Here is a 19,880-nt window from a genome sequence, read left to right on the forward strand (position 1 = left end):
CAAACCTTATGGTCTCAATATTTATCTACTGCTCTGTCAATCTTTACAAAATAACTAATATGTTGACATCGATCACAAACACTACCATGAATGTAACATATAGTCATATCAACAATCTCCCAAATGTTCTTGCAATGCTAGGATACCCCACCACAAAAATATCACCAATATTCATGCTAATAGAGAGTGTGTTGGTGATTAGTTCTAAAAAATTTCCAAATGTCCCATCCGATTGAATCCTTGATGAGAGATACATAACATTTCCTGAGTATGAGCTATCTTCAAAACTATCTTGTAAAGAGAAACAACATCTTGAGTATAGGACATATTATGTACAAGAAGACACCCGAACAGAGAAGATTGATTTAGATGTGGTATGAGTGATAAAAAAACATGACTATAAGGATCTTTCACTAGGAAAGAACCACAATGCACATGATGACTTCTCAAAGCCTAATCATAGGATGGATACAAAAGACTATGTTGATAAAGTAAAACCACTAAGTATTGTTCATAAGGATGATGCATCAAATATAGTAAGGGATCAAATGTTGGGGCTAGATGATCATAACATTTATTTCTTTTCAAATATTCTTATTGATAGTGAAAGGATAAATTATGATCCTAAACAAGTAATGAAGGGAAACAATACCATGATCATAAGGAATGAGTTTTTATGTGATCATAATTAGGTGTTCAATAGAGAAAATAAAGAATCTTTATTTTGGGGATTCTAAGGCCACCCAATTTCACTTTGCATTGGGTTAAATATGGTATTTGGTCTTCTTTTGTAGAGATAGATAGAATGTTATTATGCTTGTAAGGGGCATATGTCCCCAATAAGAGCCACTGATGGGGCCTAATTTTAGGGCCTCCATTTGTGAAATTTCTCCTTTCTTTTTACTATTAATGTCATGTCCATTGGAGAAATAATTTATATCTCTACATTTTATGCATTAAATTTAAGTATTTCCTTCTTATGACTAATCAATGCTACTACTACAAAAGCTTCTCAAAATGACATAGGTGGCCAAATCTATGTAAGCATGAACATGTGATAGGGAGTTCAAATGGTATTGATTACACCACCTTAACATAGGTTTCTAATGAATGGTTCATAAGGAACAACACTTGGTGAAGGTTTTGCAAATGGGGTTGCAAGCTTTGGGTTTAACCATGGAGGAAACTTCATAGTTAAGAATGCTTAGGCTAGAGTAGTACTAGGATGGGTGACCTCCCAGGAAGTCTCGGTGCTTCACCCTATGAGCATCACCTAGATCCAATGAGTGCTAAGTGTTCCATTTATTCTCATGAGAGATGGATTCATGTTGAATCACTACTCATGACACATAGGTTGATGAGTTTGACTCAAAATCACATAGTTAAATCCTGATAGCAATATCATAATTTGACTTGCTATAGAAATTATCTCCTACTTATCAATTAATGAGCTTAAGGGGCTTTCTAATGAATGGTTCATAAGCCACAAGACTTGGTGAAGGTTTTACAAATGGGGTTGCAAGCTTTGGGTTTAACCATGGAGGAAACTCTATAGTTAAGTGCACACAAGTTGGAGTAGTACTCGGATGGGTGACCTCCCGGGAAGTCCCGATGCTTCACCCCTATGAGCATCACCTAGATCCAATGAGTGCTAAGTATTCCATTTATTCTCATGAGAGATGGATTCATGTTGAATCACTACTCATGAAACATGGGTCAATGAGTTTGACTCAAAATCACATAGTTAAATTTTGATAGCAATATCACAATTTGACTTGCTGTGGAAATTATCTCCTACTTATCAATATCATAGATGTTAGATGCTCTATTGTTCAGTTTGATCATATCTGCATGATGATGCTTATGATGCTTTATAATAATATCTAGTTATATTTTATTCAGACATATACTTTGTTTATGATTATATAATGGACTTATTAGATCTTGGATCCTTTGATTTGATGCTACAACTATTTACTTCATTCTTGCTTTGAGATGTCTTATGATGCAGTGAGTGATTTAATGCATTTACCACTTTGACTATATTAGTATATGTAATTGCACCTGATCAAGTTGTTCAGTGTGCAAGATTTATATCCCCGATAGTTGCACATGGAGTTAGTGATTTGGTTGTTCTTACCTATCCAATGTTGTCCTTGTATGGTCAATGTATCCTATTTAATTGATTAATTAAACCCCCTAATGATTTAATAAATTTGGACTCATTTTCATTATGTGATTAGACTCATAAGCATGTCCAAGCATTTAGAGGTTCACAATTTTTGTGCAAGTTATTAAGGAATTTTATGATTTAATAGTTTAAGGAAAATTTATATTTGATTTAATTGTTTTAATTCCTAACAGCTTTGCCATAGTTGAATTCCATTTAATTCAAATATTCTAATTTTTTCTAGGTTGAAAAGGGTTGTTTTAGTGTGCCAGTTAACTTCCCTAACATTATATTCCACTTTTAAAAGTGAATATATATCCCAAATGGGAATTATTTCCTTACTTCTCACTTGCAAAATAGGATTTTGGAGAGAAAATTCCAAGATTATCTTTAAAGGATTTATTGTTATGTTCACTGTAGGAGCTATGGGCATGAGATCATTGTGAGGTTGAGCTTGTTGGATCCAGCTTAGGGAGACCTTTGTTTGCCAAGATTTCCGGCGGTGATCACAGGATGATTATTCTATTGCACATGTTCATGTCTTAGCCCTTTTGGTTGTGAGGTAGAGCTTGCCTGTTTATTTATTTTCACTTTATTTTGGGGTCTTCTTATGGTAGTAAAATGTTTAGAGGCTAAGAACTAGTTTTCACCTCTATTTAAGCATGCTAGCTCTACCCAGTTGGGTGTGTACAAGCATTTTTCCCTTTTTGGACTTGAGGGCTTGGGGTTCCGTGTTGTTATGCTGGTCATTTTTGCATATAGACTCTGACCTAGATTTTACTTGATATTAGTCCCTTTTATACCCAGTGGCATAATGGATTTTAATTTCAAGATTTTGTCATTTTTGGTTTTCACCTTGATTTGTGTGCCACCCAATTTTCTCAGATTTTCTTGGCATGGAAGATGGTTATGGATCTAGATTATTTGTAGGGATATCTTGTTGAAAATTGGCTAATAGTGATATGTAATTGTTGTCATTTATGGCAACGCATGATGTACATGTTTATAGGAAACCTCAGAAATAAAGATACTTAGTGTTTGGTAATCAAAAAATTGAAGTATAGAATTTGGTTTACAATAGTGTATTGTTTTGTTTATAACATGTTGCTAATGTCATACTATGACTAGAGAAGTTACGTGGAGATAGCATACATGTTGGTGATGATGTGTATAATTTCATAAGTTTGTATGGACTATACAAAATAGAGATAATCATGTTTTAATGAAGCAAGACAACAAAATGAAGGAAATATTTGTTTTGTTTACAAAACAATTACTTTTCCAATTAGGACCGACATCCTAGATGTTTATCCTAAGTTGGAAAAGTGAATTGTTGTCTTAGCCAACCTAGCAGTATTTTGTGTAAAGGCATGGTATTTATGAAAATGACTTCTTGTGATAAGAAGTGTTTGATCTAGCAAGATTGTGTAATTATGAATTGCAAATTATAATGAGAAAACTTTTGAAGTGATATATGAAAAGTTTTATATGATCTATCTGGTGATCCAAGATTGAGTTAAAGATCAAAGATCAGTCAAGGAAGAAAGATAAAAGTAAATTAATTTTTTGAGTAGTGAACTTTCTTGTAGTTGAAATTGCATGTTTGGGAAGTGGGCTCTTCTTGCATACATTATACTACAATTCCTAATAGGGTTGGAATCTCCTAACAAGGAATCAAAGTCTCCTAATAGGGATTGCTTATACTAAATTTTCTCATTGACACCTAACAAGGCCCATCCTCTAACAAGGAACTTATATATCAGTATATTATCTAGTGGGTATCATCCCCACCAGGGTCTCCCCTTGGTCAAGGTTTCCTTAGTTAACAAAATATGATGTTATGAGTCATCTTTGTGCATTATTATTGTTACTATTCAACATTACTTTATTGTTTTTTTATGCATGGTTTAAAGTAAGTAATAATATCCCCCCCCCAATTTGTATTTCTAACAATTGGTATTAGAGTATAGTTACTTTGAAGAAACTTAACAACTTAAGTAAGATCTCTATGGATATAGAATAGTTGATGAAGAACCTTGAAGAAGATCTTGAACAAATTAATCTCCTTATTGAAGAAAGAGATAAGTTGAAGGATAGATATGAAGACTCCAAAGTATGCATTGGTCAATTGAAGGAAAATATTGAACATCTCAAATCCAAGCCTAAATCTACTGAATCTAGAACTAGTGATGATGAGTATTCAAAGTTGAAGACAGAGTACAAGATCTTGAAGCATGAGTTGAAGATTACAAATCTAAAGTTGACTTTGAGAACTAATCCTAGCAAAGTTGAATCTAATTTCAAGACTGAAAATGTAGATCTAAGAGAAAGTCTGGCAAAGAGAACATCTAAGTTTGAAATATTGAAAGAAGATCATGAAGAACCCCATAAGTAAAATACTATTGTGAAAGGTGAATTGACACAATGAAAATATTATCTTGAGAAGCTTTATTCTTGCAGAGAAAAGCTTGATGATTCAACGTCAATACAAAGACCTACTTATGATAAGATTGGTCTTGGTTACCCAATTAACATGTCTGGAAAGAAACATGAGATTATATTAGATTGGAAAGAAAAAGACAAATCCAATTATAAGATTAAATCCAGTCAATCGTCTGAGAAACCTAAAGAAGTTGAGAAAAATAAGGAAGTTGAAATCTTGGATGAACCAAAGCAAGTGGAAACTCTTAAGATAACTAGGTATGAATTTAGAAGTATTTTTTATGTAATGAAATAGGTCATATGAAAAGAGATTGTACTAATAAGTCATTTAATCATGTTAAGGAATTTTATTGTCATAATTGTCATGGTATGGATCATAATGCAATTGATTGTAGAAAACCTAAGTATGATGATGATAGAAGAAATAATAGAATGTCTATAAATACTAACCCTATAGATAGAAGAAGATCTAATGAAAGGACATCAAGAGAAGGAAGATCTTATGAAGAGAGAAGATAGATCATGTGTTATAAGTGTAACAACTTAGGACACATTGCTTAGAATTGTCATGCACCTAATGATCAGTGGAATCCTAGAAGCAAAGCACCTATATGTTAGTTATGAAACAACTTTGGACACACAATGAAATATTGCAAAATGGACAAAAAATTTGGAGACAAAAAGAACAATGGAAGAAACTTTGAGAATAGAAGGACTGATAGAAGGAACCAGGAAAGGAACTCCCAAACTAGCAGAAATTGACAAACATAGAAATGTTGTGAGTGAACTTTGAGAAGAACTTAATGAAGCATTTGTGAAAGAAATAGGTATCTCAAAACAAAAATTAGATGATGATTAGACAAGAAGATCAAAGGTAGTTGTTGAATTTGATTCAATTAAGTTGAATTAAGCTTGTTCACAGCATCGGAATTTAAGAACTTCACTCAAAAGCCAAATTAGAAGTAGCAAAGTTGGGAAAACATGTATCCAATTATGTTTAGATGGTACCTAAGCTCGCTTGTAATTTGGAGCTCATCTAAACAAATTAGGATGAAATTTAGAATTACTGGTATTGTAGTAAAGATTAATTCTACAACAAAATACAAAAAGAATGTTTTAGTAAAGAATTTCATGATGCAAAGTCTTGAGGATGCTTTTCATGATGAAAGGAGGCTATAGTAAACCTTGGGTGACATTGGAAGATTAGATAGATGATCTTGAATAGTTAATTGATTACATAATGCAAGTAACAACTTTTTCATATTTGCAAAGTATGCAATTAATGCAAGTTCAAGTTGAAGGGATAAATGGATTACAAAATTGATTTTCACTTCATTGTGAACACATCTGAAGTGAAGAACATTCAAAAGTGACTTGTTAGAGAGATTTCAAAGAAAAACCTATTTTTGGAAAGAGGCATTTTATCATTTTTCCACAAATTTTTTGGTAAAAGATATTGTTTGATAAGATCATGAATATGTCAGTAGTACATAGTGTTGAGAATGAGGATAGACCTAAGTTTAAGATAGTTTCCATAAAACCTAGTGAAGGAAACCCTAACTTAGCATTGTCTATTACTCTGAACAATGTAGTTTATCTTGAAGATGTAGAAATTTATTTGAATTGCAATTTTGAATCGATTGGTAGTGAATTCATGAACAAAGACATGGAATTGGTTTTTAACCATGACATGATAGTGAAGCCCAAATTTGAACATCTAAGGGAATTAGACTTGTTTAAGTATCACTTCTATTGTGAGTTAGATACAGATGAATGGACATAGATTATATTGAGTAGGATACATGATGGTAAACTATAGATGCAAGATATTGTAGTTAGCATTTCTACTGACCTTATTCATTAGATCATTGGTCTGAGTAAACAAGGCCGTGTACCTATAGGTGATAAATTGGTAAAGAAGAAAGTTGAAAGCTACACTAAAGTAGTATACAATGGAAAGGCTATGGTGATCAGCACCATCAATCAAGATGATGCAAGATTTCTAAGTAGAATTATTTCTTATTTTGTTTGTGCAATTTCTAAGATTGATGAACTTTTAGCAGGGTTCATATATGTAGCATATAAGATATGCGTTGAGAAAGCACAAGTGAATCTGAGTGAAATACTAAGAATTCAACTCCTGGAAAACTTGGAAAAGATTAAGAGAACAAAGAATGGTGTGCTTAAATTCCAATCATTGATAAATCACATATTATTTCATGTACTTAAGATATTTCCTTACTTATCAGTCACATACATAATGAGTAGTGATAGATGCATAATGGAGAATATTTCAAAGATATGCAGAAGGTGCTCTGAAAACAAAATATTGGACAATGGCAATCTAATAATGAGGACATTTTAGAATGAAATGAAATACAGATTTAGAATTGCAGGTACAATTGTGGATAGATTCAAGAAAGATATTTCTATTTTGGTTGATACAGATCATACATATATTCAAGCAGTGGAACCTCAAGAGACATTTCTTGATCCCTTGAGTTATAAATTAAATGATGATGTTGTAGTTGGTTACATTGATTTGTTGATGAATTTTGATAAAGATAAAGTAGAGTATAGATTTGGCACATATGATGAGATCACTCAGCATGCTCATCAAGCAACCCTAGAGAAGGCATCTCACAAGAAGGTTGAATCAATAATAAAGAAGGCACTATCATAGGTCAAAATGATAGAGAGTGAATCTAAGGTTGTAAGTCAAACAATGAAGCAAGATATATTGAACATATAGCCTTTGTCAGTATTAGAGATAGAAAACATTTTTGACAATTGACTCTAGTGATGAAGAAGATGAGGAACAAGAAACCAAGCAAGCAAAAAAGTTGACTCCACCTAAGCAAGAAGTAGGAAAAGCTCAAAAACCTTGGAAGCCAAAGATTGAGAAGATCAACACAAAAATTACCAATGAAGGTAATTTTGTTCAAATAAACAAGTTCTATGATTTATACAACAATATTGAGAAAGATCAGATAGATATATCTACTGTGAGATATATTGTATCAAATAATCTAAAATTGAAGGACCTTGAGAGCATTATTAACCAAAAATTCTATGAGAGACTCATTGAGAAGAAGGCTCCTACACGGGAAGAAGACCTTGAACTTCGGAAGTCTATGCTCAAAACTATTTGCAAGACTGATGATGAAGATGAAATTAAAATATTGTTGAATAACCTCGCACCATACTTAAGGAATAAGTTGAGGTCATTTTTATTTATGATTGGTGAAAAGGATAAGTTGAGAAGAGAGAATATAGTAGCAATTAGTCAAATGATGTTAGAGTCATAAGCAACATCTCCTCTAGCTCCTAGAACCTCAGAAGTGTCAGTAAGTGGTGACACCATGTAGATTGAACAAACAAATGTTACCCTTAACATTGATGATACCAATCCATTTGGTGGTTCCAAACCAAATGAACTAGATACTGAGGATATTGAGGATAAGTTGAAACAAATTTAGGAAGTGAAGAGGCTACTTGAAGTAGAAAAGACGAAAATAGAAGAAGCCAAGTAGAAATTGCTTGAGGAAGATAAGAAAAGAAAAGATCAAAAGAAGCAGCAAAGAAACAGAGGGAAGATGAGACTAAACCATCTACTTCATCTACTCCACTCTCTCTCACCAATTTATCTACCAATGATGATGATCAAATAGATCTAATATCATCCCTAACCAATTTGATTGAGAAAATAGTAAAGTAAAGAGTTTGTAGAGAACATTAATGGAAGTGACTGACTAACTGCACAATACATTGGTAGTTCAACACAATCAAACCAGATCCTGAACAGAGAGCACAAGCAGTGCTAAAATCATTTGATGAAGATTTTACAAATTTTTTGAATGTTGTTGAGGAAAAGTCACAAATTTCCCATGATGCTAACTTGTTTAGCACCATCTGTCAGAATATCAAGAATTACTTAGTTAATCTTGATACTTGTATAAAAAAACTTCAAAAATGCTAGCAGGAAGGAAAAACTATGTATGTTAAGTGTACCTTATCATACAACTTTACTAAAGGCATTGGTAGTCAAATAGAGTTAAAGATGAATAAGCTAGAGGTTTTGTCCAGCCAAATCCAACATCCATCTTGTAAAGTAGATTTTGAGAGTCAAGTTGCCAGTATTCACAATGACATTAGGAAACTAGAACTTCGAAAAGAACAAATCTTGAAGAGAACATCTGATTTCAGAGAATCCATTGCTCTGAAATAATCTTTTTTTGAGAAGTAGTTAGAGGAATGTGTCAAGGCCAAGGAAACATATTCAAACTTTTTGTATTCAGACATTAATGCAGTTGAGATTGCATCATATGCTTTATGTGTAATTCTCACTTCAGCTAAGTCTACCAAAGAGACATTGACCAAATATATGGATAGTCTGAAGGCCATTTTTTGATGATTTTATGAAGATAATATCAATGTAAGGAAGGAGAACAGTTTTGACAGCTTTTTTGACAGTTTTTGGATAATATCTTGACATTTTGACCTTTTTCATTGATGTCAAAGGGGGAGAGATACAATGTGAAAATTGAATATTTAAAAGGGGAGATTGTTGGGAGAGATAAAATGGAGAGAGATACATGTGGAAATTGTAAAAGTGTAAAGTATATTGTAAGGAGGAGAATATATGTAAAGTTGAACAAGTTGTAATAGATGTAATGTTTATATGTTTGTTTTTGTCACTTAGCCAATTTTCCCTATTTTGTTGTCATCAATGCCAAATGGGGAGATTGTTGACAATTGGCTAATATTGATATGTAATTGTTGTCATTTATGGCAAAACATGATGTAAATGTTCATAAGAAACCTTGGAAATAAAGATACTTAGTGTTTGGTAATCAGAAAATTGTCTAAGTATAGAATTTGGTTTACAACAGTGTATTATTTTGTTTATAATATGTTGCTAATGTCATATTATGACTAGACAAGTTACATGGAGATAGTATACATGTTTGTGATGATGTGTATAACCTTGGAAGTTTGTACAAACAATATAGAATAGAGATAATCATGTTTTAATAAAGCAAGACAATGGAATTAAAGGAAAGAATTATTTTGTTTACAAAATAATTACTTGTCCAATTAGGGCCAACATCCTAGATGTTTACCCTATGTTGGAAAAATGAATTGTGGTGTTAGCTGACCCAGTAGTACTTTGTGTAAAGGCATGGTATTTATGCAAAGGACTTCTTTTCTATAAGAATTGTGTTGTCTAGCAAGATTGTGTAATTATGAATTGTGAATTGTACTGAGCAAACTTTTGAAGTGATATATGCAAAGTTTTATATGAGCTATCTGGTGATCTAAGATTTAGTTGAACATGAGAGATTAGTCAAGGAAGAAAGATAATATTAAATCACTTGTTTGAGTAGTGAGCTCTTCTTGTAGTTAAAATTACATCTTTGGGCAATGGGCTCTTCTTGCATACATTATACTACAACTCCTAACAGGGTTGGGATCTTGTAATAGGGATTCAAAGTCTCCTACTAGGGGCTTCTTATACTAAATTTTCTAATTGAATCCTAACAAGGTCCATACTCTAATAAGGAGCTTATATATTAGTACATTATCTAGTGGGTATCATCCCCACTGGGGTTTTCCCTTGGTCAAGGTTTCAATAGTTAAAAAAAATGATGTTATGAGTTATCTTTATGCATTGTTACTATTACTGTTTAGCATTAATTTATTTCTTTTTTATGCATGGTTCAAAGTAAGTAATAATATCTAGTTGGTGACTAATGTTTGTAGATTACTGATTCACCCCCCCCTCTCAATAATCTCTATTTCTAACAAATCTATTAGACCCTTGATGTAATTTTTGTTGTATTGGAATTCATGTCAAATTTGTACTCCCAAATATAGGTTGGTTGACTAATTTTTTTAATTTGTGTTTTATATGTTTCTCATCCAACCTTTGTTACTATGATTATCGTATAGCTGGTGTGCCCATAGACAAGTATGTGAGTGTGCACTTGATAGTCTTGTGAGACTTGAGCTCCCAGTTTCTTGTCAATTGAGTTATGTTAAATAGGGTTGGTTGGGAAACTACATTATGTATGGACACTCATTGTGTGATGAGCATTGGTATGTAGGGTAGGTCAACATGGAGGGGTTTCTCTCAAAACCCAGGGTCATGTTTCTGATGAGGTGTACATGAAGAAGTTTCTAATTAAGTGATAATTAAATAAACTCATGGGTAATTAAATAAGATAAGAAAAGGCCACATTGTCCACACGGATCATTTAGGGACATAGAACATTGGACTCCTAAGGGGAATGGTCTATAACAATGTTGATCTTGGGAATCCCAAGCAACCTACTTTCCACCAGAGTCCCTACATAGTAGGCCCATAGAGTATTTTACCAGGACCTATTATATTGCATTGTCTCATGATCTTGGTTTCAGTCTTCTATACTATTTGGCATGAGTATTAGCCATAGATGATTATCTTTATGTGTATTTAAGGTTAGATCCCTATCTCCATTAGCACAATGAGAGTGAGCCTATGGGTTCCACATGGTTGGGAGGCATAGCTACCTTTACCATTGTTTGGAACTGACGTATAAAGTTGGCCTTCCTCCATGTGTAGTTCCAGAGTTGGATGCTCACATGGTTCTTCGTACCTTCTAGAGTATGTTTCCATGTGGTTTATGTTATTTCAGTTTATAGAGATAGTTGATTTATGCTCATGTATGTTCACTATGATGTTGCTTTCTACATAATTACATTAGATTCTTGGATTAGACATATGGTTAAGGTGTTAGAATTATGAAATCTTCCTTATGCTTTATTGTGTCTACTCCTCCACTATTATGGATCTGGTACTCTCCGGTGTGGAGGTTCGAACTTTTTTCCCATTTAAATTGCTTGTTGGGTTGTTTCCTTGTAAACCTAGGTGATAGAAGTTCAGGACTAGGCAATAATAGAAAAGTATCCCATGCCTCGGAGAGAAATGTCGTGTGATACTGGAAAGTACCACCCGACAATATTAAGTTCTATTGTGCAACACTAGAAAAGAAACACATGATAGTAGTAAGGTCTATCACACACTACCTAAAAGTATGACCTAATAGTTGTAAATAGTATCACGTGCTACTAGAAAAGTATTACCAAGTAGTACTATGTGTAATCACCTAAAAATGGTCATCTAGACTATTAGCCCCCTTTTCAACATTTTGGCTAAATTAATTTAATCATTTACCTAGACCAAATTGCTAATAATAAATTTATTTGATTATAACCTATAGTTTGACTATGCTATCCTAAGTTCATTATTTGATTAAAAGAACATGTCCCCTTTTAATTAAATAAAAGACCCCATTCTTCTAACCCACTTAAAGTGCACACATAAAGTCCTTTTTCTATTTTGCAATTAAAAGAAAAGGCTTTGTGACTTTTGTCTTATATGACAAGTCAACTTATATTCTATTGGTTGACTTATGTGTGCACATGGATCACTCCTCTTTTTGAATTCCATCGTTGATCATCCACCATCTTCATCTTGATCTCTACTATCCATACATCTTTAAAAGGGAGAGAGCTTTCCCCCTCAATCCATCCTCATTTGAATATTGTTATGCTGCAGGTTTTCTAACAGGTTTCTTTGGAGCTTTGTGGAGAACTTCTCATTTCTTGTCTCATTCTCTCATTCCATCACATTAGCATAAGATCATATGGAATTCTTAGCATAGTTGCATTTTAGTTTAACTTTTATTTCTTGCAATAATCTCACATAGTTTAAATATTTGGTTTTGTAACAATCTCATACATGCTTAGTATAGCTGCATTTTGCATTATCATCTTAGCTTAGTTTCCATACTTGCATTGCATTCTTGAGGGATTCCTTGAAGATATTTGCACTCTTGCTGTTGTCTCAAAGAACCTCCCATTGCATGGTTTACTAGAAAAAAGTACATTTCTAAGGCTTGGCTAAGAGCCTTCATGCTGAAATACTAACTCCTTGCACTCCGTGGATAGGGAGCTCTAAGCCGGCATCCAAGCATTCCAACTCATGGAATCGTTTGGATAGAATGGTTTAGAGTGTGACACAAATCAAGTGTACACTATGAAGTTTTGTATGATACTGGAAAAGTATCACCTAATTTCTTACAAAAACCTTCTCAGGAAAACAATAGGTGTCTCTAAACTTGTTGGTTGAAAGTTGAAGGGTGTTTAGGCTACCCTCTTGGGTTGTTCCCCTTTCTAGGTCCTGATAGGTTAGAGATTATTGGTTTCTTGTTTGCATAAACCTTCATAGTTAGCTTTGGACATGTTGTTAGTTAGTGATGCTTGGAGATTCATTGGATGTTTGGATTACCTATTTAAGTATTCCATTGCAATGATTTGATCAATTGCATGTTGATATGTTGATTTGATTCCATGCTTGTTCTAAAATAAAGTAAAAATTGTATTGGCTTTTATCTATCTTTGTTCCAAGGATCTTCGAGTAGGGCATTACATCTAGTATTAGAGTCCATGTTGCAACATTGGGATCTTTGTGTTATGCTTCCACTATGATATTGTTTTATTTGTATACTATGGTATCTTACATTAGCTTATGCTTGTGATACTTATGATTGTTACATATGAATCTAACCCTTATCTTGTTGCTCCTTTTGTGATGCCTCCTATACGTAGAATTGGTGGTTGGGGTAACAATTGACATAATAATAATGAAGAAGAACACCATGAGGAAGAAAATTAGGAAGTTGGGAGATGACAACACAATAAAAATCAAGGTGATGTCAAGGAATTGTTGCCTTTTTTACAAGAGATTATAGCTTAGTTGGGACCTCAATTTGATGAAAACTAACATGATCATGGCTAGGAAGAGGGGTCTCACCATGGAGAATCTCACATGTCAGAGCATGGAGGTAGATAAGAGTTTGGGAATGAACACAACCATTCTTGTACACCACCTAGTGGTAGAGGTGACCATAGGAGAGGTCATGGTTGGGATGATGGAGATATCATCAAATGGATATGATGAGAGACCTTCAGAGGTCTAAGCCACCACTATTTTATGGCCTAGGAGGAGGTCTCAAGGCTAAGACATGGTTACTAGATATGGGACATTACTTCTTACATCCATATGAAATCAACATGAAGGCCCATTGTGTCGTTACATAGTTGAGGGAATATGGATCCATTTGGTGGGATATGGAGAGTGAGAAGCTCCAGATCAATATAATAGATCTTACTTGGGAGATCATTGAGGATAGGTCTAAGTAGAAATTCTTATCTCTACAGTATCATAAGGCTCATGCAAATGAGTTCCATGAACTGAGATAGGGGAACATGATAGTGGATTAGTATAAGAGGTATTTCTCTGGGCTGAGAAAATATTCCAATTACTATTACAATAATGTACTCCTCGCATACTATTTTGTTAGGGGTCTTAAGGACTCTATAATTAGGGATGTTTGTCTTCATTATCCTATGACACTTGCACTTGCCATTGAGAAAGAAAGGACTACTGAGAGAAATATGGCTAGGGGGCTTAGTGTTAGATCAGGATCTCAAAGCCATAGTACACAATCAACATGACATAGTGTACCACCCCCAAAACATAGGTCACAAGGTAGGGTCAAGCCTAATTAGCATCCTCACAAAGTGGTTGTAGTCATTAGGAGTGAGAATGCCAATGTTATATATAGAAAGTTGGACAAAGTTTAGGTACCATAGGAAAAAAGGGGCATGACCAAAGTCAAGGTCAACTATCCTAGTAGAGTCATCCATCTCAGGGAAAATTGTAGGACTCTAGTAGAGAGAGTGCTTCCCAAGGTGGATGTGGATCTAGTTCCAAGTTTGGAGGAGCATTTTTTTCATGTGGTCAATAGGGCCATAAATTAATGGAGTGTCCTATAAAGATATCTTTAGGACCTAGTAGAGTTGTAGCCATGTCTGAACTTGTTGTGGCTGATGTAGGAAAATCCCACAGAGTATTTGTGGTAGTTGAGAACTCTCAAGCTAAGCACCAGGGTACCATAGTCAAGGCTATATAGTATGTTGCATGGTAACTATTTTGTTGTATTAATGGATTTTAGTGCATCAGATTCTTTTATTTCACCATCTCTTGTTCAACAATGTGGGCTAGTGGCTACATGATAGGTTGATAGGTGGTAGGTTGAGTTATTTACAATTTCCAAGGTGACTATTGATTTCATAGTCAGTGGTTGTGTGTTGGACTTGGGCACCTTCACCACCATAGTTGATCTTCACATCCTATCCTTAGGGTCTTATGCCATTGTGTTGGATATGGATTGGTTAACCACCCATCAAGTAAATATAGACTATCAACGTAAGTTGGTATAGTGTGTGGATGACATAGGTGGATAGGTGGAATGTGTAAGGGTCTAGAGGCCAATCTCACTTTGGATGATCTTAGCCAAGTAGCTGAAGTAGAGTCTACAGCATGGATGTCATATATTTTTGGTCTCTCTCAATGACCTTAAGTAGGATGAGAGTCATGAGGTGATGCTAGATGATCACCCACTCCTTTGTGAGTATGTTGATGTATTCCCTAATGAGATATCAAGAATGCTGCCAAAATGCAACATTGATGTTTTCTGTGATCTCATTCCAAGATCAAAGCATATTCCATGAGCTCCTTATCATATGACTACTCAAGAGTTGACTAAGCTCAAATTGTAGTTGGAGGATTTTTTGGCCAAGGGCCATATTTATCCTAGTGCATCCCTATGGGATGCACTAGTCATCTTTATGAAGAAGAAAGGAGGGTTATTTGCATTTATGTATTATTTACCAGCAATTGAATAAGGTGACAATGAAGAACTGGTACCCCTTGCCAAGGATTGATGACTTTCTTGATTAGATGAAGAGAGAAAGAGTGTTCTCAAAAATTGATCTTAAATTGGGATACCATCAACTTTGGATTCACGAAGCAAACATTCATTGAACAACTTTTTGAATATGCTATGGGCATTATGATTTAATACTTGTACCCTTTGGGTTAACTAATACACCATCAACATTTATGAGTTTGATGAAAGGAGTATTTCACACATACCTCAATCAGTGTATCCTTATTTTCTTGAATGACGTATTGATCTATTCTAAGATTGTTGAGGAGCATGAGGTCCATTTACACTAGGTTTTGTAGTGTTGGCAAGACCATCAATTGCATGGAAACCTAGGTAAATTTGGATTCTTCTAGTTTGAGGTGAATTATTTGGGGCATATCATCACAAGTGGTGGTATTACAGTAGACCTAGAGAAAATCTAAGCTATCATGGATTGCCTAACACCCACTAATATTTCTGAGGTTCATAGTTTCATGGGGTTGGCATGTTATTACTATCAATTCATGAAGGACTTGTCATGAGTGGCTCGTCCTATTACTTCTCTTTAGAGGAAAGGGAAGGATTATGGTTGCTCAAACTAGTGCGAGTTAGTGTTTGAGGCTCTAAAGGAGTGATTGACCAATATGGGGGCAATGTTGATGTAGGGTGGTTGTGTGATTGCATATGAGTTTAGAAAAATCAAGGACCACAAGCTCAACTACCCCACTCATGATTTGGAACTTGTGGCAGTGGTGCATGTGCTTGTGTAATGGAGAGATTTCCTTTTGGGACATTGGTTTGAGTTTCATAGTGATCATCATAGCTTGTAGTATATCTTTACTCAGCCAAACCTGAATGCATGATAGCATCGCTAGATGGAGTTCCTATGTGAATATGATTTTGATGTACACTACATCAAAGGGAAATAAAATGTCATCGTGGATGCCTTAAGTAGGAGGCGACATGATATATTAGTTTTTTCATTAGGGGTGGATTTTTGAGGTCATATCTTGGAGGCTTTTCCTAGTGACACATAGTTTTATGAGGTGGGGGCAAAGATTGTGTCTAGACATACCCTTGTGGGGAAGTTTTTGGGCTATACCCTAGAATTCAATGGATTATTGTGATACTTGAGGCACATTTATGTGCTAGTGTCAGGTGATATTCATACCTTGATTTTGTCAAAAGTGCATCATGCACCATATTCTATACATCATGGTGTTAATAATATGCATACCGAACTTAGACAATTGTACTTCCAGGTAGGGATGAGGTGTGATGTTGCTAATTTTGTTGTTCAATGTCTTGAATGTCAGAGAGTGAAGGTAGAGCATCAACATTTGGTGATTCTTTGTAGTCACATGCCATTCTAGATTGGAAGTGGGATACTATATCCATTGATTTTATCATAGGATTACCTATGTCATCATGACAACATGATTGTATCATGGTGACAATGGACAAGTTGTCCAAGGTAGCACATTTTACATGCATGAGAACATCCTACACAGCTTCTTTTATAGTGCATGTTTTCTTGGAGGACATTGTTTGTTTGCATGGAATCCCTCAACGAATTATATCAGATAGAGATCTAGTGTTTACTTCATCATTGTGGACATCTCTCTAGCATGCCTTGGGCATGCAACTCAATTTTAGTCCAGCTTACCACCCAAAGACCGAAGGTTAGATAGTGAGAGTGGACTAGGTTCTAGAAGATATGTTTTGCATGTATGTGATGGACATGTAGGTAAAGTGGGAGGACTATTTGTACCTTGTTGGGTTTTCCTATAACAATGGGTACAATAGTTCTCTTGGCATGTCATCTTTTCAAGCCTTCTATAGTAGACCATGTGTACCCCTTTGAGTTGGGATCATTTAGAGGACTGAGTGATTTTATGTCCAAAGATACTTCAAGCTATAGAGGAATAGGTTTTTCATATTAGAGACCATTTACTCACTACTCAAGATAGAAAAAATAAGTATGCAGATGCCCATAGGTTGGATCAGCACTTTTTAGTTGGTGACAGGGTGTTTTTGAGAGTGTGTCCAAGGAAGAGTCCCATATGTTATGGGAAGGGCTCTAAGTTGACATCACATTTTGTTAGACCATTTGAGATCCTCGAGATAATTAGTCTTATTTCTTATTGACTAGCATTTCTACCTAGCCTATCGTACATCCATGATGTTTTCCATGATTGTGCTTTGAGGAAATATATTCCCAATGTGACCCATGTACTTGATTGGGATGATTTACAGGTGGAGGATATGTAGTTTTCTTTGGAGCCCATTCATATCCTTCAACATTAGAGGCTGACCCTTAGAGGTTGGGACATAGAGTAGGTAAGGGTCTAGTGGGACTTGAGTGATGAGACTTTTGGGACTTGGGAAGGTGGTAGATGGTTGAGAGATTTGTACCCTTATCTTTTTGCAAGCTTCTAGGAGTAAGCTTATACCTAGTGGGGGAGGATGTAGTACCTCCCTTGCTTGCATTATGTACCTTATTATGTTTTGGTTTCAAGAAATAATTTGATACTCATGTTTGAGAAAATTTGAGATGACCCGATGGTCATATACTATATCTTGATTTACTAGTATGATAGATGTTAGATGCTATGCTGATCAGTTTGATCATATCTACATGATGATTCTTATTGATGTGACATGATGATTTTATTTGGAGATATACTTTGTTTATGATTATATGATGGACTTATTGGATTTTGGATACTTTGATTTGATGCTACGACTATTTACGTCATTCTTTCTTTGAGATGTTTTATGATGCAGTGAGTGATTTAAATAGATTATTTTAATGTGATTTAATGCATTTATCTCTTTGGCTATATTATTATATGCAATTTCACTTGATCATGTTGTTCAGTGTGTAGGATTTATATCCTTGACAATGGCACATGGAGTTAGTGATTTGATTGTTCTTACCTAACCATTTTCATCCCTATATGGTTGACATATCCTATTTCATTGATTAACTAAACCCACTAGTGATTTAATAAATCCAGAATCATTTGCATTATGTGATTAGAGTTGCGAGCGTCTCTGTGCATTTAGAGGTTTACAATTGTCGCAAAAGTTATTAAGGAATTTTTTGGTTTAATAATTTAAGGGAAATTTATTTTTGATATAATTATTTTAATTCCTGACAACTTTATCATGGTTAAATTCCATTTAATTGGAATTTCCCAATTTCATCTGGCTTACAAAGGGTTGTTTAGTGGGCCAGTTAATTTCCCTAATATTATATTCCACTTTTAAAAGTGAATATATATCCCAAAAGGGAATTATTTCCTCACTTCTCACTTGCAAAATAAGAATTTGGAGAGAAAATTCTAAGATCCTTTTTGAAGGATTTACTATTATGTTCATTGTAGGAGCTACTGGGGTGGGGATTGTCACGAGGTTGAGCTTGATGGATCTAGCTCAAGAAGACCTTCGTTTGCAAATATTTTTGGCGGTGATTGCGAGGTGATTATTTTATTACACATGTTCCTATTTTAGCCCTTTTGGCTATGAGGTAGGGCTCTCCCATTTATTTATTTTCACTCAATTTTGGGGTCTAGTTTTGGTGGTAAAACATTTAAAGGTTGAGAACTAGTGTTCCCTTCCATTTCTGCATGCTAGCTCTACAAAGTTAGGTGGGTATGAGTGTTTGTCACTTTTTGGACTTGAGGGTTTGGGGTTTTGTGTGATTATGTTGGCCATCTTTGCATATAGACTCCGAACCCAAATTTTATTTGATATTAGTGACTTATATACCCAGTCACAATGGGTTTTAATTTTGATTTTTTGTCATTTTTAGTTTTTTCCTCAATTTTTGTGCCACCTAGTTTTCTTAGGTTTTTTTGGCATGGAAGTTGGTCATGGATCCAGATTATCCATAGGGATATCTATTCGACCCTTGATGTATTTTTTTTGTATTGAGATTCCTACCAAATCCATACTCCTAGATATAGGCCAGTTGAGTGATATATTTTATTTGTGTTTTATATGTTTCTCATCAATCCCTTATCACTATGATCATTGTGTACTTGGTGTGCCCACACACAACCACATTAGAATTCACTTTTTGGTCTTGTGAGACACGAGCTCCCAGATTCATGTTGATTGAGTTACGTTCATTGGGGTTGGATTGGGAAATTACATTGTCTACGGTCACTCATCATGTGATGGGCATGGGTATGTAGGGTAGGTCAATGTGGAGGGGCTTCTCTCATAACCCCAGTTCATGTTCTCGGTGAGGTGTATGTTAGAAGTTTCTAATTAAGTGGTAATTAAATAAGATAATAAAATACCACATTGTCTATACGACTCATCTAGGGACAAAACATGTTGACCTCCTAAGGGTAATAGTTTGTAATGATGTTGAGCTTGGGAATCCCAAGCAACCTACTCTGCACTAGAGTCCCTACATAGTAGACCCATAGAGTGTCTGA

The sequence above is a fragment of the Cupressus sempervirens genome, chromosome 6, assembly GCF_028749045.1.
Source record: "Cupressus sempervirens isolate cs-2001-9-10 chromosome 6, ASM2874904v1, whole genome shotgun sequence".
Classification (NCBI taxonomy): domain Eukaryota; kingdom Viridiplantae; phylum Streptophyta; class Pinopsida; order Cupressales; family Cupressaceae; genus Cupressus; species Cupressus sempervirens.